A 21,671-nucleotide genomic window follows, 5' to 3' on the forward strand; every position below is an offset into this window, starting at 1 on the left:
AGTCTGGTGTAGGCCCGACAAATCCCAGTTTGGTTTTGCAGTTCCACGGGTCAAATCTCTGTACTATCCAGTTTTGGGCCTTTGGTATCTAAAAAAACACAGTTTGAGTGTGTCGCTTACTGTTCAGCCGCAATTATATCTTTTTAAAAAAGTCTGGTATACCCCAGTAAACAATAACTGTGGTTTTGCCATCCCACGGTAAAAAATCTCTATTATTCAGGTATTGGTATATTTTCCGTAAATAAAAACAGTAGTGTCTTTTGACTGTTGTGACACAAAAATATATCTGTTGAAAATAGTCTGGTGTAGGCCCGACAAATCCCAGTGTGGTTTTGCAGTTCCATGGGTCAAATCTCTGTACTATCCAGTTCTGGGCCTTTGGTATCTAAAAAAACACAGTTTGAGTGTGTCGCTCACTGTTCAGCCGCAATTATATCTATTTAAAAAGTCTGGCATACCCCAGTAAACAATAACTGTGGTTTTTGCCATCCCACGGCAAAAAATCTCAATTATTCAGGTTTTGATATATTTTCCGTAAAGAAAAACAGTAGTGTCTCCTGACTGTTGTGACACAAAAATATATCTGTTGAAAATAGTCTGATGTAGGCCCGACAAATCCCAGTGTAGTTTTGCAGTTCCACGGGTCAAATCTCTGTACTATGCAGGTTTGGGCCCTTGGTTTCTAAAAACACAGTTTGAGTGTGTCGCTCCCTGCTCAGCCGCAATTATATCTATTTAAAAAAGTCTGGTATACCCCAGTAAACAATAACTGTGGTTTTGCCATGCCACGGTAAAAAAATCTCTATTATTCAGGTTTTGGTATATTTTCTGTAAAGAAAAACAGTAGTGTCTCCTGACTGTTATGACACAAAAATATATCTGTTGAAAATAGTCTGGTGAAGGCCCTACAAATCCCAGTGTGGTTTTGCAGTTCCATGGGTCAAATCTCTGTACTATCCAGGTTTGGGCCTTTGGTATCTAAAAAACACAGTTTGTGTGTGTCGCTCACTGTTCAGCCGCAATTATATCTATTTAAAAAAGTATGGTATACCCCAGTAAACAATAACTGAGGTTTTGCTATCCCACGGTAAAAAATCTCTATTATTCAGGTTTTGGTATATTTTCCGTAAAGAAAAACAGTAGTGTCTCCTGACTGTTGTGACACAAAAATATATCTGTTGAAAATAGTCTGGTGTAGGCCCGACAAATCCCAGTGTCGTTTTGCAGTTCCACGGGTCAAATCTCTGTACTATACAGTTTTGGGCCTATGGTATCTAAAAAACACAGTTTGAGTGTGTCGCTCACTGTTCAGCCGCAATTATATCTATTTAAAAAAGTCTGGTATACCCCAGTAAACAATATCTGTGGTTTTGCCATCCCACGGTAAAAAATCTCTATTATTCAGGTTTTGGTATATTTTCCGTAAAGAAAAACAGTAGTGTCTCCTGACTGTTGTGACACAAAATATATCTGTTGAAAATAGTCTGGTGTAGGCCCGACAAATCCCAGTGTGGTTTTGCAGTTCCACGGGTCAAATCTCTGTACTATCCAGTTTTGGGCCTTTGGTATCTAAAAAACACAGTTTGAGTGTGTCGCTCACTGTTCAGCCGCAATTATATCTATTTAAAAAAGTCTGGTATACCCCAGTAAACAATAACTGTAGTTTTTGCCATCCCACGGAAAAAAAATCTCTATTATTCAGGTTTTGGTATATTTTCCGTAAAGAAAAACAGTAGTGTCTCCTGACTGTTTTGACACAAAAATATATCTGTTGAAAATAGTCTGGTGTAGACCCGACAAATCCCTGTGTGGTTTTGCAGTTCCATGGGTCAAATCTCTGTACTATCCAGTTTTGGGCCTTTGGTATCTAAAAAACACAGTTTGAGTGTGTCGCTCACTGTTCAGACGCAATTATATCAATTTAAAAAAGTCTGGTATACCCCAGTAAACAATAATTGTGGTTTTGCCATACCACGGTAAAAAATCTCTATTATTCAGATTTTGGTATATTTTCCGTAAAGAAAAACAGTAGTGTCTCCTGACTGTTGTGACACAAAAATATATCTGTTGAAAATAGTGTGATGTAGGCCCGACAAATCCCAGTGTAGTTTTGCAGTTCCACGGGTCAAATCTCTGTACTATGCAGGTTTGGACCTTTGGTATCTAAAAACACAGTTTGAGTGTGTCGCTCCCTGCTCAGCCGCAATTATATCTATTTAAAAAAGGCTGGTATACCCCAGTAAACAATAACTGTGGTTTTGCCATGCCACGGTAAAAAAATCTCTATTATTCAGGTTTTGGTATATTTTCCGCAAAGAAAAACAGTAGTGTCTCCTGACTGTTATGACACAAAAATATATCTGTTGAAAATAGTCTGGTGAAGGCCCTACAAATCCCAGTGTGGTTTTGCAGTTCCATGGGTTAAATCTCTGTACTATCCAGGTTTGGGCCTTTGGTATCTAAAAAACACAGTTTGTGTGTGTCGCTCACTGTTCAGCCGCAATTATATCTATTTAAAAAAGTATGGTATACCCCAGTAAACAATAACTGAGGTTTTGCTATCCCACGGTAGAAAATCTCTATTATTCAGGTTTTGGTATATTTTCCGTAAAGAAAAACAGTAGTGTCTCCTGACTGTTGTGACACAAAAATATATCTGTTGAAAATAGTCTGGTGTAGGCCCGACAAATCCCAGTGTGGTTTTGCAGTTCCACGGGTCAAATCTCTGTACTATCCAGTTTTTGGCCTTTGGTATCTAAAAAACACAGTTTGAGTGTGTCGCTCACTGTTCAGCCGCAATTATATCTATTTAAAAAAGTCTGGTATACCCCAGTAAACAATATCTGTGGTTTTGCCATCCCACGGTAAAAAATCTCTATTATTCAGGTTTTGGTATATTTTCCGTAAAGAAAAACAGTAGTGTCTCCTGACTGTTGTGACACAAAATATATCTGTTGAAAATAGTCTGGTGTAGGCCCGACAAATCCCAGTGTGGTTTTGCAGTTCCACGGTTCAAATCTCTGTACTATCCAGTTTTGGGCCTTTGGTATCTAAAAAACACAGTTTGAGTGTGTCGCTCACTGTTCAGCCGCAATTATATCTATTTAAAAAAGTCTGGTATACCCCAGTAAACAATAACTGTGGTTTTTGCCATCCCACGGAAAAAAAATCTCTTATTCAGGTTTTGGTATATTTTCCGTAAAGAAAAACAGTAGTGTCTCCTGACTGTTTTGACACAAAAATATATCTGTTGAAAATAGTCTGGTGTAGACCCGACAAATCCCTGTGTGGTTTTGCAGTTCCATGGGTCAAATCTCTGTACTATCCAGTTTTGGGCCTTTGGTATCTAAAAAACACAGTTTGAGTGTGTCGCTCACTGTTCAGACGCAATTATATCTATTTAAAAAAGTCTGGTATACCCCAGTAAACAATAATTGTGGTTTTGCCATACCACGGTAAAAAATCTCTATTATTCAGGTTTTGGTATATTTTCTGTAAAGAAAAACAGTAGTGTCTCCTGACTGTTGTGACACAAAAATATATCTGTTGAAAATAGTCTGGTGTAGGCCCGACAAATCCCAGTGTGGTTTTGCAGTTCCACGGGTCAAATCTCTGTACTATCCAGTTTTGGGCCTTTGGTATCTTAAAAAACACAGTTTGAGTGTGTCGCTCACTGTTCAGCCGCAATTATATCTATTTAAAAAGTCTGGTGTATCCGAGTAAACAATAACTGTGGTTTTTGCCAACCCACGGTAAAAAATCTCTATTATTCAGGTTTTGGTATATTTTCTGTAAAGAAAAACAGTAGTGTCTCCTGACTGTTGTGACACAAAAATATATCTGTTGAAAATAGTCTGGTGTAGGCCCGATAAATCCCAGTGTGGTTTTGCAGTTCCACGGGTCAAATCTCTGTACTATCCAGTTCTGGGCTTTTGGCATCTAAAAAAACACAGTTTGAGTGTGTCGCTTACTGTTCAGCCGCAATTATATCTATTTAAAAAAGTCTGGTATACCCCAGTAAACAATAACTGTGGTTTTGCAATCCCACGGTAAAAAATCTCTATTATTCAGGTTATGGTATATTTTCCGTAAAGAAAAACTGTAGTGTCTCCTGACTGTTGTGACACAAAAATATATCTGTTGAAAATAGTCTGGTGTAGGCCCGACAAATCCCAGTGTGGTTTTGCAGTTCCACGGGTCAAATCTCTGTACTATCCAGTTTTGGGCCTTTGGTATCTTAAAAAACGCAGTTTGAGTGTGTCGCTCACTGTTCAGCCGCAATTATATCTATTTAAAAAAGTCTGGTATACCCGAGTAAACAATAACTGTGGTTTTTGCCAACCCACGGTAAAAAATCTCTATTATTCAGGTTTTGGTATATTTTCCGTAAAGAAAAACAGTAGTGTCTCCTGACTGTTGTGACACAAAAATATATCTGTTGAAAATAGTCTGGTGTAGGCCCGACAAATCCCAGTGTGGTTTTGCAGTTCCACGGTTCAAATCTCTGTACTATCCAGTTCTGGGCCTTTGGTATCTAAAAAAACACAGTTTGAGTGTGTCGCTCACTGTTCAGCCGCAATTATATCTATTTAAAAAAGTCTGGTATACCCCAGTAAACAATAACTGTGGTTTTGCCATCCCACAGTAAAAAATCTCTATTATTCAGGTTTTGGTATATTTTCCGTAAAGAAAAACAGTAGTGTCTCCTGACTGTTGTGACACAAAAATATATCTGTTGAAAATAGTCTGGTGTAGGCCCGACAAATCCCAGTGTGGTTTTGCAGTTCCACGGGTCAAATCTGTGTACTATCCAGTATTGGGACTTTGGTATCTTAAAAAACACAGTTTGAGTGTGTCGCTCACTGTTCAGCCGCAATTATATCTATTTAAAAAGTCTGGTATACCCGAGTAAACAATAACTGTGGTTTTTGCCAACCCACGGTAAAAAATCTCTATTATTCAGGTTTTGGTATATTTTCCGTAAAGAAAAACAGTAGTGTCTCCTGACTGTTGTGACACAAAAATATATCTGTTGAAAATAGTCTGGTGTAGGCCCGACAAATCCCAGTGTGGTTTTGCAGTTCCACGGGTCAAATCTCTGTACTATCCAGTTTTTGGCCTTTGGTATCTAAAAAACACAGTTTGAGTGTGTCGCTCACTGTTCAGCCGCAATTATATCTATTTAAAAAAGTCTGGTATACCCCAGTAAACAATATCTGTGGTTTTGCCATCCCACGGTAAAAAATCTCTATTATTCAGGTTTTGGTATATTTTCCGTAAAGAAAAACAGTAGTGTCTCCTGACTGTTGTGACACAAAATATATCTGTTGAAAATAGTCTGGTGTAGGCCCGACAAATCCCAGTGTGGTTTTGCAGTTCCACGGTTCAAATCTCTGTACTATCCAGTTTTGGGCCTTTGGTATCTAAAAAACACAGTTTGAGTGTGTCGCTCACTGTTCAGCCGCAATTATATCTATTTAAAAAAGTCTGGTATACCCCAGTAAACAATAACTGTGGTTTTTGCCATCCCACGGAAAAAAAATCTCTTATTCAGGTTTTGGTATATTTTCCGTAAAGAAAAACAGTAGTGTCTCCTGACTGTTTTGACACAAAAATATATCTGTTGAAAATAGTCTGGTGTAGACCCGACAAATCCCTGTGTGGTTTTGCAGTTCCATGGGTCAAATCTCTGTACTATCCAGTTTTGGGCCTTTGGTATCTAAAAAACACAGTTTGAGTGTGTCGCTCACTGTTCAGACGCAATTATATCTATTTAAAAAAGTCTGGTATACCCCAGTAAACAATAATTGTGGTTTTGCCATACCACGGTAAAAAATCTCTATTATTCAGGTTTTGGTATATTTTCTGTAAAGAAAAACAGTAGTGTCTCCTGACTGTTGTGACACAAAAATATATCTGTTGAAAATAGTCTGGTGTAGGCCCGACAAATCCCAGTGTGGTTTTGCAGTTCCACGGGTCAAATCTCTGTACTATCCAGTTTTGGGCCTTTGGTATCTTAAAAAACACAGTTTGAGTGTGTCGCTCACTGTTCAGCCGCAATTATATCTATTTAAAAAGTCTGGTGTATCCGAGTAAACAATAACTGTGGTTTTTGCCAACCCACGGTAAAAAATCTCTATTATTCAGGTTTTGGTATATTTTCTGTAAAGAAAAACAGTAGTGTCTCCTGACTGTTGTGACACAAAAATATATCTGTTGAAAATAGTCTGGTGTAGGCCCGATAAATCCCAGTGTGGTTTTGCAGTTCCACGGGTCAAATCTCTGTACTATCCAGTTCTGGGCTTTTGGCATCTAAAAAAACACAGTTTGAGTGTGTCGCTTACTGTTCAGCCGCAATTATATCTATTTAAAAAAGTCTGGTATACCCCAGTAAACAATAACTGTGGTTTTGCAATCCCACGGTAAAAAATCTCTATTATTCAGGTTATGGTATATTTTCCGTAAAGAAAAACTGTAGTGTCTCCTGACTGTTGTGACACAAAAATATATCTGTTGAAAATAGTCTGGTGTAGGCCCGACAAATCCCAGTGTGGTTTTGCAGTTCCACGGGTCAAATCTCTGTACTATCCAGTTTTGGGCCTTTGGTATCTTAAAAAACGCAGTTTGAGTGTGTCGCTCACTGTTCAGCCGCAATTATATCTATTTAAAAAAGTCTGGTATACCCGAGTAAACAATAACTGTGGTTTTTGCCAACCCACGGTAAAAAATCTCTATTATTCAGGTTTTGGTATATTTTCCGTAAAGAAAAACAGTAGTGTCTCCTGACTGTTGTGACACAAAAATATATCTGTTGAAAATAGTCTGGTGTAGGCCCGACAAATCCCAGTGTGGTTTTGCAGTTCCACGGTTCAAATCTCTGTACTATCCAGTTCTGGGCCTTTGGTATCTAAAAAAACACAGTTTGAGTGTGTCGCTCACTGTTCAGCCGCAATTATATCTATTTAAAAAAGTCTGGTATACCCCAGTAAACAATAACTGTGGTTTTGCCATCCCACAGTAAAAAATCTCTATTATTCAGGTTTTGGTATATTTTCCGTAAAGAAAAACAGTAGTGTCTCCTGACTGTTGTGACACAAAAATATATCTGTTGAAAATAGTCTGGTGTAGGCCCGACAAATCCCAGTGTGGTTTTGCAGTTCCACGGGTCAAATCTGTGTACTATCCAGTATTGGGACTTTGGTATCTTAAAAAACACAGTTTGAGTGTGTCGCTCACTGTTCAGCCGCAATTATATCTATTTAAAAAGTCTGGTATACCCGAGTAAACAATAACTGTGGTTTTTGCCAACCCACGGTAAAAAATCTCTATTATTCAGGTTTTGGTATATTTTCCGTAAAGAAAAACAGTAGTGTCTCCTGACTGTTGTGACACAAAAATATATCTGTTGAAAATAGTCTGGTGTAGGCCCGACAAATCCCAGTGTGGTTTTGCAGTTCCATGGGTCAAATCTCTGTACTATCCAGTTCTGGGCCTTTGGTATCTAAAAAAACACAGTTTGAGTGTGTCGCTCACTGTTCAGCCGCAATTATATCTATTTAAAAAGTCTGGCATACCCCAGTAAACAATAACTGTGGTTTTTGCCATCCCACGGCAAAAAATCTCAATTATTCAGGTTTTGGTATATTTTCCGTAAAGAAAAACAGTAGTGTCTCCTGACTGTTGTGACACAAAAATATATCTGTTGAAAATAGTCTGATGTAGGCCCGACAAATCCCAGTGTAGTTTTGCAGTTCCACGGGTCAAATCTCTGTACTATGCAGGTTTGGGCCTTTGGTATCTAAAAACACAGTTTGAGTGTGTCGCTCCCTGCTCAGCCGCAATTATATCTATTTAAAAAAGTCTGGTATACCCCAGTAAACAATAACTGTGGTTTTGCCATGCCACGGTAAAAAAATCTCTATTATTCAGGTTTTGGTATATTTTCCGTAAAGAAAAACAGTAGTGTCTCCTGACTGTTATGACACAAAAATATATCTGTTGAAAATAGTCTGGTGAAGGCCCTACAAATCCCAGTGTGGTTTTGCAGTTCCATTGGTCAAATCTCTGTACTATCCAGGTTTGGGCCTTTGGTATCTAAAAAACACAGTTTGTGTGTGTCGCTCACTGTTCAGCCGCAATTATATCTATTTAAAAAAGTATGGTATACCCCAGTAAACAATAACTGAGGTTTTGCTATCCCACGGTAAAAAATCTCTATTATTCAGGTTTTGGTATATTTTCCGTAAAGAAAAACAGTAGTGTCTCCTGACTGTTGTGACACAAAAATATATCTGTTGAAAATAGTCTGGTGTAGGCCCGACAAATCCCAGTGTGGTTTTGCAGTTCCACGGGTCAAATCTCTGTACTATCCAGTTTTGGGCCTATGGTATCTAAAAAACACAGTTTGAGTGTGTCGCTCACTGTTCAGCCGCAATTATATCTATTTAAAAAAGTCTGGTATACCCCAGTAAACAATATCTGTGGTTTTGCCATCCCACGGTAAAAAATCTCTATTATTCAGGTTTTCGTATATTTTCCGTAAAGAAAAACAGTAGTGTCTCCTGACTGTTGTGACACAAAATATATCTGTTGAAAATAGTCTGGTGTAGGCCCGACAAATCCCAGTGTGGTTTTGCAGTTCCACGGGTCAAATCTCTGTACTATCCAGTTTTGGGCCTTTGGTATCTAAAAAACACAGTTTGAGTGTGTCGCTCACTGTTCAGCCGCAATTATATCTATTTAAAAAAGTCTGGTATACCCCAGTAAACAATAACTGTGGTTTTTGCCATCCTACGGAAAAAAAATCTCTATTATTCATGTTTTGGTATATTTTCCGTAAAGAAAAACAGTAGTGTCTCCTGACTGTTTTGACACAAAAATATATCTGTTGAAAATAGTCTGGTGTAGACCCGACAAATCCCTGTGTGGTTTTGCAGTTCCATGGGTCAAATCTCTGTACTATCCAGTTTTGGGCCTTTGGTATCTAAAAAACACAGTTTGAGTGTGTTGCTCACTGTTCAGACGCAATTATATCTATTTAAAAAAGTCTGGTATACCCCAGTAAACAATAATTGTGGTTTTGCCATACCACGGTAAAAAATCTCTATTATTCAGATTTTGGTATATTTTCCGTAAAGAAAAACAGTAGTGTCTCCTGACTGTTGTGACACAAAAATATATCTGTTGAAAATAGTGTGATGTAGGCCCGACAAATCCCAGTGTAGTTTTGCAGTTCCACGGGTCAAATCTCTGTACTATGTAGGTTTGGGCCTTTGGTATCTAAAAACACAGTTTGAGTGTGTCGCTCCCTGCTCAGCCGCAATTATATCTATTTAAAAAAGTCTGGTATACCCCAGTAAACAATAACTGTGGTTTTGCCATGCCACGGTAAAAAAATCTCTATTATTCAGGTTTTGGTATATTTTCCGCAAAGAAAAACAGTAGTGTCTCCTGACTGTTATGACACAAAAATATATCTGTTGAAAATAGTCTGGTGAAGGCCCTACAAATCCCTTGTGGTTTTGCAGTTCCATGGGTCAAATCTCTGTACTATTCAGGTTTGGGCCTTTGGTATCTAAAAAACACAGTTTGTGTGTGTCGCTCACTGTTCAGCCGCAATTATATCTATTTAAAAAAGTATGGTATACCCCAGTAAACAATAACTGAGATTTTGCTATCCCACGGTAAAAAATCTCTATTATTCAGGTTTTGGTATATTTTCCGTAAAGAAAAATAGTAGTGTCTCCTGACTGTTGTGACACAAAAATATATCTGTTGAAAATAGTCTGGTGTAGGCCCGACAAATCCCAGTGTGGTTTTGCAGTTCCACGGGTCAAATCTCTGTACTATCCAGTTTTGGGCCTTTGGTATCTAAAAAACACAGTTTGAGTGTGTCGCTCACTATTCAGCCGCAAATATATCTATTTAAAAAGTCTGGCATACCCCAGTAAACAATAACTGTGGTTTTTGCCATCCCACGGCAAAAAATCTCAATTATTCAGGTTTTGGTATATTTTCCGTAAAGAAAAACAGTAGTGTCTCCTGACTGTTGTGACACAAAAATATATCTGTTGAAAATAGTCTGATGTAGGCCCGACAAATCCCAGTGTAGTTTTGCAGTTCCACGGGTCAAATCTCTGTACTATGCAGGTTTGGGCCTTTGGTATCTAAAAACACAGTTTGAGTGTGTCGCTCCCTGCTCAGCCGCAATTATATCTATTTAAAAAAGTCTGGTATACCCCAGTAAACAATAACTGTGGTTTTGCCATGCCACGGTAAAAAAATCTCTATTATTCAGGTTTTGGTATATTTTCCGTAAAGAAAAACAGTAGTGTCTCCTGACTGTTATGACACAAAAATATATCTGTTGAAAATAGTCTGGTGAAGGCCCTACAAATCCCAGTGTGGTTTTGCAGTTCCATTGGTCAAATCTCTGTACTATCCAGGTTTGGGCCTTTGGTATCTAAAAAACACAGTTTGTGTGTGTCGCTCACTGTTCAGCCGCAATTATATCTATTTAAAAAAGTATGGTATACCCCAGTAAACAATAACTGAGGTTTTGCTATCCCACGGTAAAAAATCTCTATTATTCAGGTTTTGGTATATTTTCCGTAAAGAAAAACAGTAGTGTCTCCTGACTGTTGTGACACAAAAATATATCTGTTGAAAATAGTCTGGTGTAGGCCCGACAAATCCCAGTGTGGTTTTGCAGTTCCACGGGTCAAATCTCTGTACTATCCAGTTTTGGGCCTATGGTATCTAAAAAACACAGTTTGAGTGTGTCGCTCACTGTTCAGCCGCAATTATATCTATTTAAAAAAGTCTGGTATACCCCAGTAAACAATATCTGTGGTTTTGCCATCCCACGGTAAAAAATCTCTATTATTCAGGTTTTCGTATATTTTCCGTAAAGAAAAACAGTAGTGTCTCCTGACTGTTGTGACACAAAATATATCTGTTGAAAATAGTCTGGTGTAGGCCCGACAAATCCCAGTGTGGTTTTGCAGTTCCACGGGTCAAATCTCTGTACTATCCAGTTTTGGGCCTTTGGTATCTAAAAAACACAGTTTGAGTGTGTCGCTCACTGTTCAGCCGCAATTATATCTATTTAAAAAAGTCTGGTATACCCCAGTAAACAATAACTGTGGTTTTTGCCATCCTACGGAAAAAAAATCTCTATTATTCAGGTTTTGGTATATTTTCCGTAAAGAAAAACAGTAGTGTCTCCTGACTGTTTTGACACAAAAATATATCTGTTGAAAATAGTCTGGTGTAGACCCGACAAATCCCTGTGTGGTTTTGCAGTTCCATGGGTCAAATCTCTGTACTATCCAGTTTTGGGCCTTTGGTATCTAAAAAACACAGTTTGAGTGTGTTGCTCACTGTTCAGACGCAATTATATCTATTTAAAAAAGTCTGGTATACCCCAGTAAACAATAATTGTGGTTTTGCCATACCACGGTAAAAAATCTCTATTATTCAGATTTTGGTATATTTTCCGTAAAGAAAAACAGTAGTGTCTCCTGACTGTTGTGACACAAAAATATATCTGTTGAAAATAGTGTGATGTAGGCCCGACAAATCCCAGTGTAGTTTTGCAGTTCCACGGGTCAAATCTCTGTACTATGCAGGTTTGGGCCTTTGGTATCTAAAAACACAGTTTGAGTGTGTCGCTCCCTGCTCAGCCGCAATTATATCTATTTAAAAAAGTCTGGTATACCCCAGTAAACAATAACTGTGGTTTTGCCATGCCACGGTAAAAAAATCTCTATTATTCAGGTTTTGGTATATTTTCCGCAAAGAAAAACAGTAGTGTCTCCTGACTGTTATGACACAAAAATATATCTGTTGAAAATAGTCTGGTGAAGGCCCTACAAATCCCAGTGTGGTTTTGCAGTTCCATGGGTCAAATCTCTGTACTATCCAGTTTTGGGCCTTTGGTATCTAAAAAACACAGTTTGAGTGTGTTGCTCACTGTTCAGACGCAATTATATCTATTTAAAAAAGTCTGGTATACCCCAGTAAACAATAATTGTGGTTTTGCCATACCACGGTAAAAAATCTCTATTATTCAGATTTTGGTATATTTTCCGTAAAGAAAAACAGTAGTGTCTCCTGACTGTTGTGACACAAAAATATATCTGTTGAAAATAGTGTGATGTAGGCCCGACAAATCCCAGTGTAGTTTTGCAGTTCCACGGGTCAAATCTCTGTACTATGCAGGTTTGGGCCTTTGGTATCTAAAAACACAGTTTGAGTGTGTCGCTCCCTGCTCAGCCGCAATTATATCTATTTAAAAAAGTCTGGTATACCCCAGTAAACAATAACTGTGGTTTTGCCATGCCACGGTAAAAAAATCTCTATTATTCAGGTTTTGGTATATTTTCCGCAAAGAAAAACAGTAGTGTCTCCTGACTGTTATGACACAAAAATATATCTGTTGAAAATAGTCTGGTGAAGGCCCTACAAATCCCTTGTGGTTTTGCAGTTCCATGGGTCAAATCTCTGTACTATTCAGGTTTGGGCCTTTGGTATCTAAAAAACACAGTTTGTGTGTGTCGCTCACTGTTCAGCCGCAATTATATCTATTTAAAAAAGTATGGTATACCCCAGTAAACAATAACTGAGGTTTTGCTATCCCACGGTAAAAAATCTCTATTATTCAGGTTTTGGTATATTTTCCGTAAAGAAAAATAGTAGTGTCTCCTGACTGTTGTGACACAAAAATATATCTGTTGAAAATAGTCTGGTGTAGGCCCGACAAATCCCAGTGTGGTTTTGCAGTTCCACGGGTCAAATCTCTGTACTATCCAGTTTTGGGCCTTTGGTATCTAAAAAACACAGTTTGAGTGTGTCGCTCACTATTCAGCCGCAATTATATCTATTTAAAAAGTCTGGCATACCCCAGTAAACAATAACTGTGGTTTTTGCCATCCCACGGCAAAAAATCTAAATTATTCAGGTTTTGGTATATTTTCCGTAAAGAAAAACAGTAGTGTCTCCTGACTGTTGTGACACAAAAATATATCTGTTGAAAATAGTCTGATGTAGGCCCGACAAATCCCAGTGTAGTTTTGCAGTTCCACGGGTCAAATCTCTGTACTATGCAGGTTTGGGCCTTTGGTATCTAAAAACACAGTTTGAGTGTGTCGCTCCCTGCTCAGCCGCAATTATATCTATTTAAAAAAGTCTGGTATACCCCAGTAAACAATAACTGTGGTTTTGCCATGCCACGGTAAAAAAATCTCTATTATTCAGGTTTTGGTATATTTTCCGTAAAGAAAAACAGTAGTGTCTCCTGACTGTTATGACACAAAAATATATCTGTTGAAAATAGTCTGGTGAAGGCCCTACAAATCCCAGTGTGGTTTTGCAGTTCCATTGGTCAAATCTCTGTACTATCCAGGTTTGGGCCTTTGGTATCTAAAAAACACAGTTTGTGTGTGTCGCTCACTGTTCAGCCGCAATTATATCTATTTAAAAAAGTATGGTATACCCCAGTAAACAATAACTGAGGTTTTGCTATCCCACGGTAAAAAATCTCTATTATTCAGGTTTTGGTATATTTTCCGTAAAGAAAAACAGTAGTGTCTCCTGACTGTTGTGACACAAAAATATATCTGTTGAAAATAGTCTGGTGTAGGCCCGACAAATCCCAGTGTGGTTTTGCAGTTCCACGGGTCAAATCTCTGTACTATCCAGTTTTGGGCCTATGGTATCTAAAAAACACAGTTTGAGTGTGTCGCTCACTGTTCAGCCGCAATTATATCTATTTAAAAAAGTCTGGTATACCCCAGTAAACAATATCTGTGGTTTTGCCATCCCACGGTAAAAAATCTCTATTATTCAGGTTTTCGTATATTTTCCGTAAAGAAAAACAGTAGTGTCTCCTGACTGTTGTGACACAAAATATATCTGTTGAAAATAGTCTGGTGTAGGCCCGACAAATCCCAGTGTGGTTTTGCAGTTCCACGGGTCAAATCTCTGTACTATCCAGTTTTGGGCCTTTGGTATCTAAAAAACACAGTTTGAGTGTGTCGCTCACTGTTCAGCCGCAATTATATCTATTTAAAAAAGTCTGGTATACCCCAGTAAACAATAACTGTGGTTTTTGCCATCCTACGGAAAAAAAATCTCTATTATTCAGGTTTTGGTATATTTTCCGTAAAGAAAAACAGTAGTGTCTCCTGACTGTTTTGACACAAAAATATATCTGTTGAAAATAGTCTGGTGTAGACCCGACAAATCCCTGTGTGGTTTTGCAGTTCCATGGGTCAAATCTCTGTACTATCCAGTTTTGGGCCTTTGGTATCTAAAAAACACAGTTTGAGTGTGTTGCTCACTGTTCAGACGCAATTATATCTATTTAAAAAAGTCTGGTATACCCCAGTAAACAATAATTGTGGTTTTGCCATACCACGGTAAAAAATCTCTATTATTCAGATTTTGGTATATTTTCCGTAAAGAAAAACAGTAGTGTCTCCTGACTGTTGTGACACAAAAATATATCTGTTGAAAATAGTGTGATGTAGGCCCGACAAATCCCAGTGTAGTTTTGCAGTTCCACAGGTCAAATCTCTGTACTATGCAGGTTTGGGCCTTTGGTATCTAAAAACACAGTTTGAGTGTGTCGCTCCCTGCTCAGCCGCAATTATATCTATTTAAAAAAGTCTGGTATACCCCAGTAAACAATAACTGTGGTTTTGCCATGCCACGGTAAAAAAATCTCTATTATTCAGGTTTTGGTATATTTTCCGCAAAGAAAAACAGTAGTGTCTCCTGACTGTTATGACACAAAAATATATCTGTTGAAAATAGTCTGGTGAAGGCCCTACAAATCCCAGTGTGGTTTTGCAGTTCCATGGGTCAAATCTCTGTACTATCCAGGTTTGGGCCTTTGGTATCTAAAAAACACAGTTTGTGTGTGTCGCTCACTGTTCAGCCGCAATTATATCTATTTAAAAAAGTATGGTATACCCCAGTAAACAATAACTGAGGTTTTGCTATCCCACGGTAAAAAATCTCTATTATTCAGGTTTTGGTATATTTTCCGTAAAGAAAAATAGTAGTGTCTCCTGACTGTTGTGACACAAAAATATATCTGTTGAAAATAGTCTGGTGTAGGCCCGACAAATCCCAGTGTCGTTTTGCAGTTCCACGGGTCAAATCTCTGTACTATCCAGTTTTGGGCCTTTGGTATCTAAAAAACACAGTTTGAGTGTGTCGTTCACTGTTCAGCCGCAATTATATCTATTTAAAAAAGTCTGGTATACCCCAGTAAACAATAACTGTGGTTTTTGCCATCCCATGGAAAAAAAATCTCTATTATTCAGGTTTTGGTATATTTTCCGTAAAGAAAAACAGTAGTGTCTCCTGACTGTTTTGACACAAAAATATATCTGTTGAAAATAGTCTGGTGTAGACCCGACAAATCCCTGTGTGGTTTTGCAGTTCCATGGGTCAAATCTCTGTACTATCCAGTTTTGGGCCTTTGGTATCTAAAAAACACAGTTTGAGTGTGTCGCTCACTGTTCAGACGCAATTATATCTATTTAAAAAAGTCTGGTATACCCCAGTAAACAATAATTGTGGTTTTGCCATACCACGGTAAAAAATCTCTATTATTCAGATTTTGGTATATTTTCCGTAAAGAAAAACAGTAGTGTCTCCTGACTGTTGTGACACAAAAATATATCTGTTGAAAATAGTGTGATGTAGGCCCGACAAATCCCAGTGTAGTTTTGCAGTTCCACGGGTCAAATCTCTGTACTATGCAGGTTTGGGCCTTTGGTATCTAAAAACACAGTTTGAGTGTGTCGCTCCCTGCTCAGCCGCAATTATATCTATTTAAAAAAGTCTGGTATACCCCAGTAAACAATAACTGTGGTTTTGCCATGCCACGGTAAGAAAATCTCTATTATTCAGGTTTTGGTATATTTTCCGCAAAGAAAAACAGTAGTGTCTCCTGACTGTTATGACACAAAAATATATCTGTTGAAAATAGTCTGGTGAAGGCCCTACAAATCCCAGTGTGGTTTTGCAGTTCCATGGGTCAAATCTCTGTACTATCCAGTTTTGGGCCTTTGGTATCTAAAAAAACACAGTTTGAGTGTGTCGCTCACTGTTCAGCCACAATTATATCTATTTTAAAAAGTCTGGTATACCCCAGTAAACAATAACTGTGGTTTTTGCCATCCCACGGAAAAAAAATCTCTATTATTCAGGTTTTGGTATATTTTCCGTAAAGAAAAACAGTAGTGTCTCCTGACTGTTTTGACACAAAAATATATCTGTTGAAAATAGTCTGGTGTAGGCCCGACAAATCCCAGTGTGGTTTTGCAGTTCCATGGGTCAAATCTCTGTACTATCCAGTTTTGGGCCTTTGGTATCTAAAAAAACACAGTTTGAGTGTGTCGCTCACTGTTCAGCCGCAATTATATCTATTTAAAAAAGTCTGGTATACCCCAGTAAACAATAACTGTGGTTTTTGCCATCCCACGGAAAAAAAATCTCTATTATTCAGGTTTTGGTATATTTTCCGTAAAGAAAAACAGTAGTGTCTCCTGACTGTTTTGACACAAAAATATATCTGTTGAAAATAGTCTGGTGTAGACCCGACAAATCCCTGTGTGGTTTTGCAGTTCCATGGGTCAAATCTCTGTACTATCCAGTTTTGGGCCTTTGGTATTTAAAAAACACAGTTTGAGTGTGTCGCTCACTGTTCAGCCGCAATTATATCTATTTAAAAAAGTCTGGTATACCCCAGTAAACAATAATTGTGGTTTTGCCATACCACGGTAAAAAATCTCTATTATTCAGGTTTTGGTATATTTTCCGTAAAGAAAAACAGTAGTGTCTCCTGACTGTTGTGACACAAAAACATATCTGTTGAAAATAGTCTGGTGTAGGCCCGACAAATCCCAGTGTGGTTTTGCAGTTCCATGGGTCAAATCTCTGTACTATCCAGTTTTGGGCCTTTGGTATCTAAAAAAACACACTTTGAGTGTGTCGCTCACTGTTCAGCCACAATTATATCTATTTAAAAAAGTCTGGCATACCCCAGTAAACAATAACCGTGGTTTTGCCATCCCACGGTAAAAAATCTCTATTATTCACGCTTTGGTATTTTTTACGTAAAGAAAAATAGTAATAGTTTCTCCCTGACTGTTCAGATTGTTTAAAAGATTCGGGTGTAGGCCAGAGAAATAGAACTGTGGTTTTCCTCTTCCACGTTTCTAATCTACTTTTTTTACCTTTTTTCCATTGACTGTGCAAGTGTAAGCTATTTTACTTCCTTTACAATGGGCAAGGCGCGTGGCAAGGGACGTGGAACTGGACGTTCTGGTGATGGTTCGTGCAGAGGACGGGGCCGTGGCCAAGGTGAAAATGTGCCACAACCAACAGCCACATCTTCTCGCTCCCACTTCTTGACCGAATTTCTAGGGAAGCACAGAACAACACCAGTATTGAGAACTGATCTGTGTGAACAGGTTATTAATTGGATAGCAGATAATACTTCCAGTTACCTGGGCACCACCACCTCCGGTCTGTCTTCCACACGGTCAACTCTTAGTAGCCATGAGTCTCGACCACATACTCCTCCTCACCCTGATGCTCCTTCCTCCCACCATGCTGAGTATCGTCAGACAGCAATTGATCCCACACTTGGACACTCTGAAGAGCTGTTCACTGGTCCATTTCCATATTTGTGCCCCTCGACTGATACGCTTGAAGTGGTGGAAGAGGAGATCCCATGTAGCGATGCCCAAATATTTGAACAGCCACGGCCACAGGAAGTCGACGCTGGTAATTTGTCACAAGAGGTGGACGATGACGAGATACAATTGCCAGGAAGTGAGGAGGAGCATCGTGGTGCGCAAGTGGAAGAGGAGGAGGTGGTGGATGATCTAGTAACTGACCCAACGTGGCAGGAGGACATGCAGAGTGAGGCCAGCAGCACACAGGGGGAGGGAGGCAGAGTACCCCAACAGGCAGGAAGAAGCAGTGTGGTGGCCGCAGACAGAAGGCAGGCAACCGTTCCCCGTAACACCAAGACGAGGGACGTTGCCAGTACAAGCGGTAGGTCTTCCAGAGTCTGGAATTTTTTTAAAGACTCTGCTGATAACCCCAAAAAGGCCATATGTTCCACCTGCCATGCCAGCATCAGCAGGGGTGATAAAACTACCAGACTGACCACCACCAGCATGATCAGGCACATGGCAGCAAAGCACCCGACTTTGTGGGGCGAAACCCAGGGTCCACGACCAGTGTCAGCGGGTGTCACCACTGCTTCTTCCACTGTTGTGCTCGCAATAGAACCCCCTGTTGTGTGTGCAAGGCAATCCCCTGTCCATACTGCATGTAAAGATGCCCCCTCCTCTCAGTCTTCACTTGTTATGGCAGTTTCTCAAGAAACAGCATCAACGTCCACGTCCACGTCCCACCGCAGCTTTCAATGGTCCATATCCCAGACCTTTGAACGAAAGCGGAAATTCGCAGCTAATGCCCTACAGCCAACAGTCCTAAATTCGCACATTACATGACTGCTTGCATTGGAAATGCTACCTTTTAGGCTGGTGGAGACGGAATCCTTCCGCAATCTTATGGCGGTGGCCGTCCCTCGGTAGTCGGTCCCCAGCCGACACTATTTTTCCCGGTGTGCCATCCCCGCACTACACAAGCACGTGTCCCAAAGCATCTGCCGTGCCCTCAACAATGCAGTTACTGGGAGAGTCCACCGGACAACGGACACGTGGACAAGTGCTTGTGGCCAGGGAATGCACATCTCTCTGACGGCACACTGGGTAAACATAGTGGAAGCCGGGACCCAATCGGACCTTGGGACGGAATACGTCCTCCCCACAACAAGGATTGCGGGCCCTATGTCAGTCTTAGTTGCCCCCACAGTGTATAGCTCCTGCGCATCATCCTCCTCCTCCTCCTCCTCATGTTCAGCCTCCATATCAGATATCACCACATCAGTTACAAGCTGGAAGCACTGCAGTACTGCCTCCGCCAAGCGGCAACAGGCTGTGCTGAAACTCATAAGCTTAGGTGATAAACCTCACACTGCTTGTGAGTTGTGGACAATTGTGAAAGAGCAGGCAGGTCTGTGGCTGAGTCTGCTGAACCTATATCCCGGCATGGTCGTGTGTGACAATGGCCGTAACCTGGTGGCGGCTCTGAGGCGAGGTGAGATCACACACGGTTTCTTAAATCGTACCCCGAGTTGCCAGATCTGCTCGTGAAAGTACGCCGCCTGTCAGCTCATTTTCGGAAGTCGGCTACAGCTTCCGCTGCCCTTGCTGTGTTGCAGCAGCGTTTGCAGCTTCCGGCACACCGACTGGTGTGTGATGTCCCCACACGTTGGAACTCTACCCTCCACATGATGCAAAGGATTTGTGAGCAGAAGAGAGCAGTTGTGGAGTACCAGATGCAACAAGGCCGTCGATATTCAGGTCAGACTCCACACATAAGACCTCAGGAGTGGACCTGGATGTCTGACATATGTACCATCCTGACAAACTTTGAGGAGGCCACCAAGATGGTGAGTGGCGATGATGCCATCATTAATGTCAGCATCCCACTTATCTGTCTTTTGCAACGCTCTCTGCAGAGAATTAAAGAGGAGGCATTGCAGCCAGAGTATGATGAGATGGATCAAGAAGCCGTAGTGGGCGATTACACACAGCCCAGCCTCATCTCATCCCAACGTGCATTGGGGGACAATGAGGGAGAGGAGGAAGAGGAGGAGGAGGAGGAAGAACAGGAGCTGCTATCATACGCTGTAGACGGTAGTACCTGTACAAATGTCATACCGTCGGTTCAGCGTGGGTGGCCTGAGGACAGGGGGGAGGAGGAGGAGGAGGAGGAGGAGAGCATGGTCAGTCATCATCTTGGTGAGGACACGGAAATCTTGCCCGTTACCAGTCTGGCACGCATGGCTGACTTTATGTTACGCTGCCTTAACCGTGACCCTCGCGTTGTCAAAATGTTGGGTGACAGTCATTACTGGTTGGTGACACTTTTAGACCCCCACTACAAGGAGAACTTTCACTCTCTTATTCCTGAGGTGGAGAGGTCTAGAAAAAAGGGCAGTACCAGAAGGCCCTTGCTGCAGAACTCTTAAAAAAATTCCCATCTGAACACGCTAGCGGCAGAGGTCACAGTTCGTTGCCCAACCAAGGCATACAGGCGAGAGAGATGCAACTCCCATCCAGTAGAGGCAGGGGAACACTGTCAACGTTCTGGGACAGATTTCTGACACCCGCCCAGCTTACAGGCCCTGAGGCGCGGGGTACTCTCACAAGGAGTGGAAAGTTTCAAAAGATGGTGAGGGAGTACCTTGCCGACCGTATCAGCATCCTCCGTGATTCCTCTGTGCCTTTTAATTATTGGGTATCCAAGCTGGACACTTGGAATGAACTCGCTCTGTACGCCTTGGAGTTCCTGACCTGCCCTGCCGCTAGCGTGTTATCGGAGCGTGTTTTTAGTGCCGCTGGGGGAATTATAACTGATAAGCGCACTCGCCTGTCAACTGACAATGCTGACAAGCTGACCCTTATCAAAATGAACAAGGGCTGGATTGGGCCAGACTTCTCATCACCACCAAATGACAGCAGAGTAACATAAAGTCAAATCCATTGTGTTATTTCGGGAGGTGTATTCACATGCACCACTTCACACCCACACATGGGTATATGCTTCCTCATTTCGGTTGTTTTATGCTCTTCTCCTTATCCTCAGCCTCCAGCACTACTATACCACCAGTGTGCCAGCATTGCGAGTTCCTCCGTCCTTATTTTTGTCAGCTTTTGCTTGGAAGGCATAAGCAAATCCTATGGGAGACCCACTCCCCAATAATGGGACTTATGTTTGTAATATGCTGTACTGCATGGCTATTGTAAGGGGCATTGCAAGTTGCTCCGTCCTAATTTTTGGAAGCTTTTGCTTGGAAGGCATAAGCAAATCCTATGGGAAACCCATTCCCCAATAATGGGACTTATGTTTGTAATATGCTGTACAGCATGGCTCTTGTAAGGGGCATTGCAAGTTGCTCCGTCCTAATTTTTGGAAGCTTTTGCTTGGACGGCATAAGCAAATCCTATGGGAGACCCACTCCCCAATAATGGGACTTATGCTTGTAATATGCTGTACTGCATGGCTCTTGTAAGGGGCATTGCAAGTTGCTCTGTCCTAATTTTTGGAAGCTTTTGCTTGGAAGGCATAAGCAAATCCTATGGGAGACCCACTCCCCAATAATGGGACTTATGTTTGTAATATGCTGTACTGCATGGCTCTTGTAAGGGGCATTGCAAGTTGCTCCGTCCTAATTTTTGGAAGCTTTTGCTTGGAAGGGATAAGTAAATCCTATGGGAGACCCACTCCCCAATAATGGGACTTATGTTTGTAATATGCTGTACTGCATGATTCTTGTAAGGGGCATTGCAAGTTGCTCCGTCCTAATTTTTGGAAGCTTTTGCTTGGAAGGCATAGGCAAAAACTATAGGAGACCCACTCCCCAATAATGGGACTTATGTTTGTAATATGCTGTACTGCATGGCTCTTGTAAGGGGCATTGCAGGTTGCTCCGTCCTAATTTTTGGAAGCTTTTGCTTGGAAGGCATAAGCAAATCCTATGGGAGACCCACTCCCCAATAATGGGACTTATG

The sequence above is a fragment of the Phyllobates terribilis genome, unplaced genomic scaffold (assembly GCF_046119375.1).
Source record: "Phyllobates terribilis strain yellow unplaced genomic scaffold, ASM4611937v1 Scaffold_12__6_contigs__length_324123572, whole genome shotgun sequence".
Lineage (NCBI taxonomy): Eukaryota > Metazoa > Chordata > Amphibia > Anura > Dendrobatidae > Phyllobates > Phyllobates terribilis.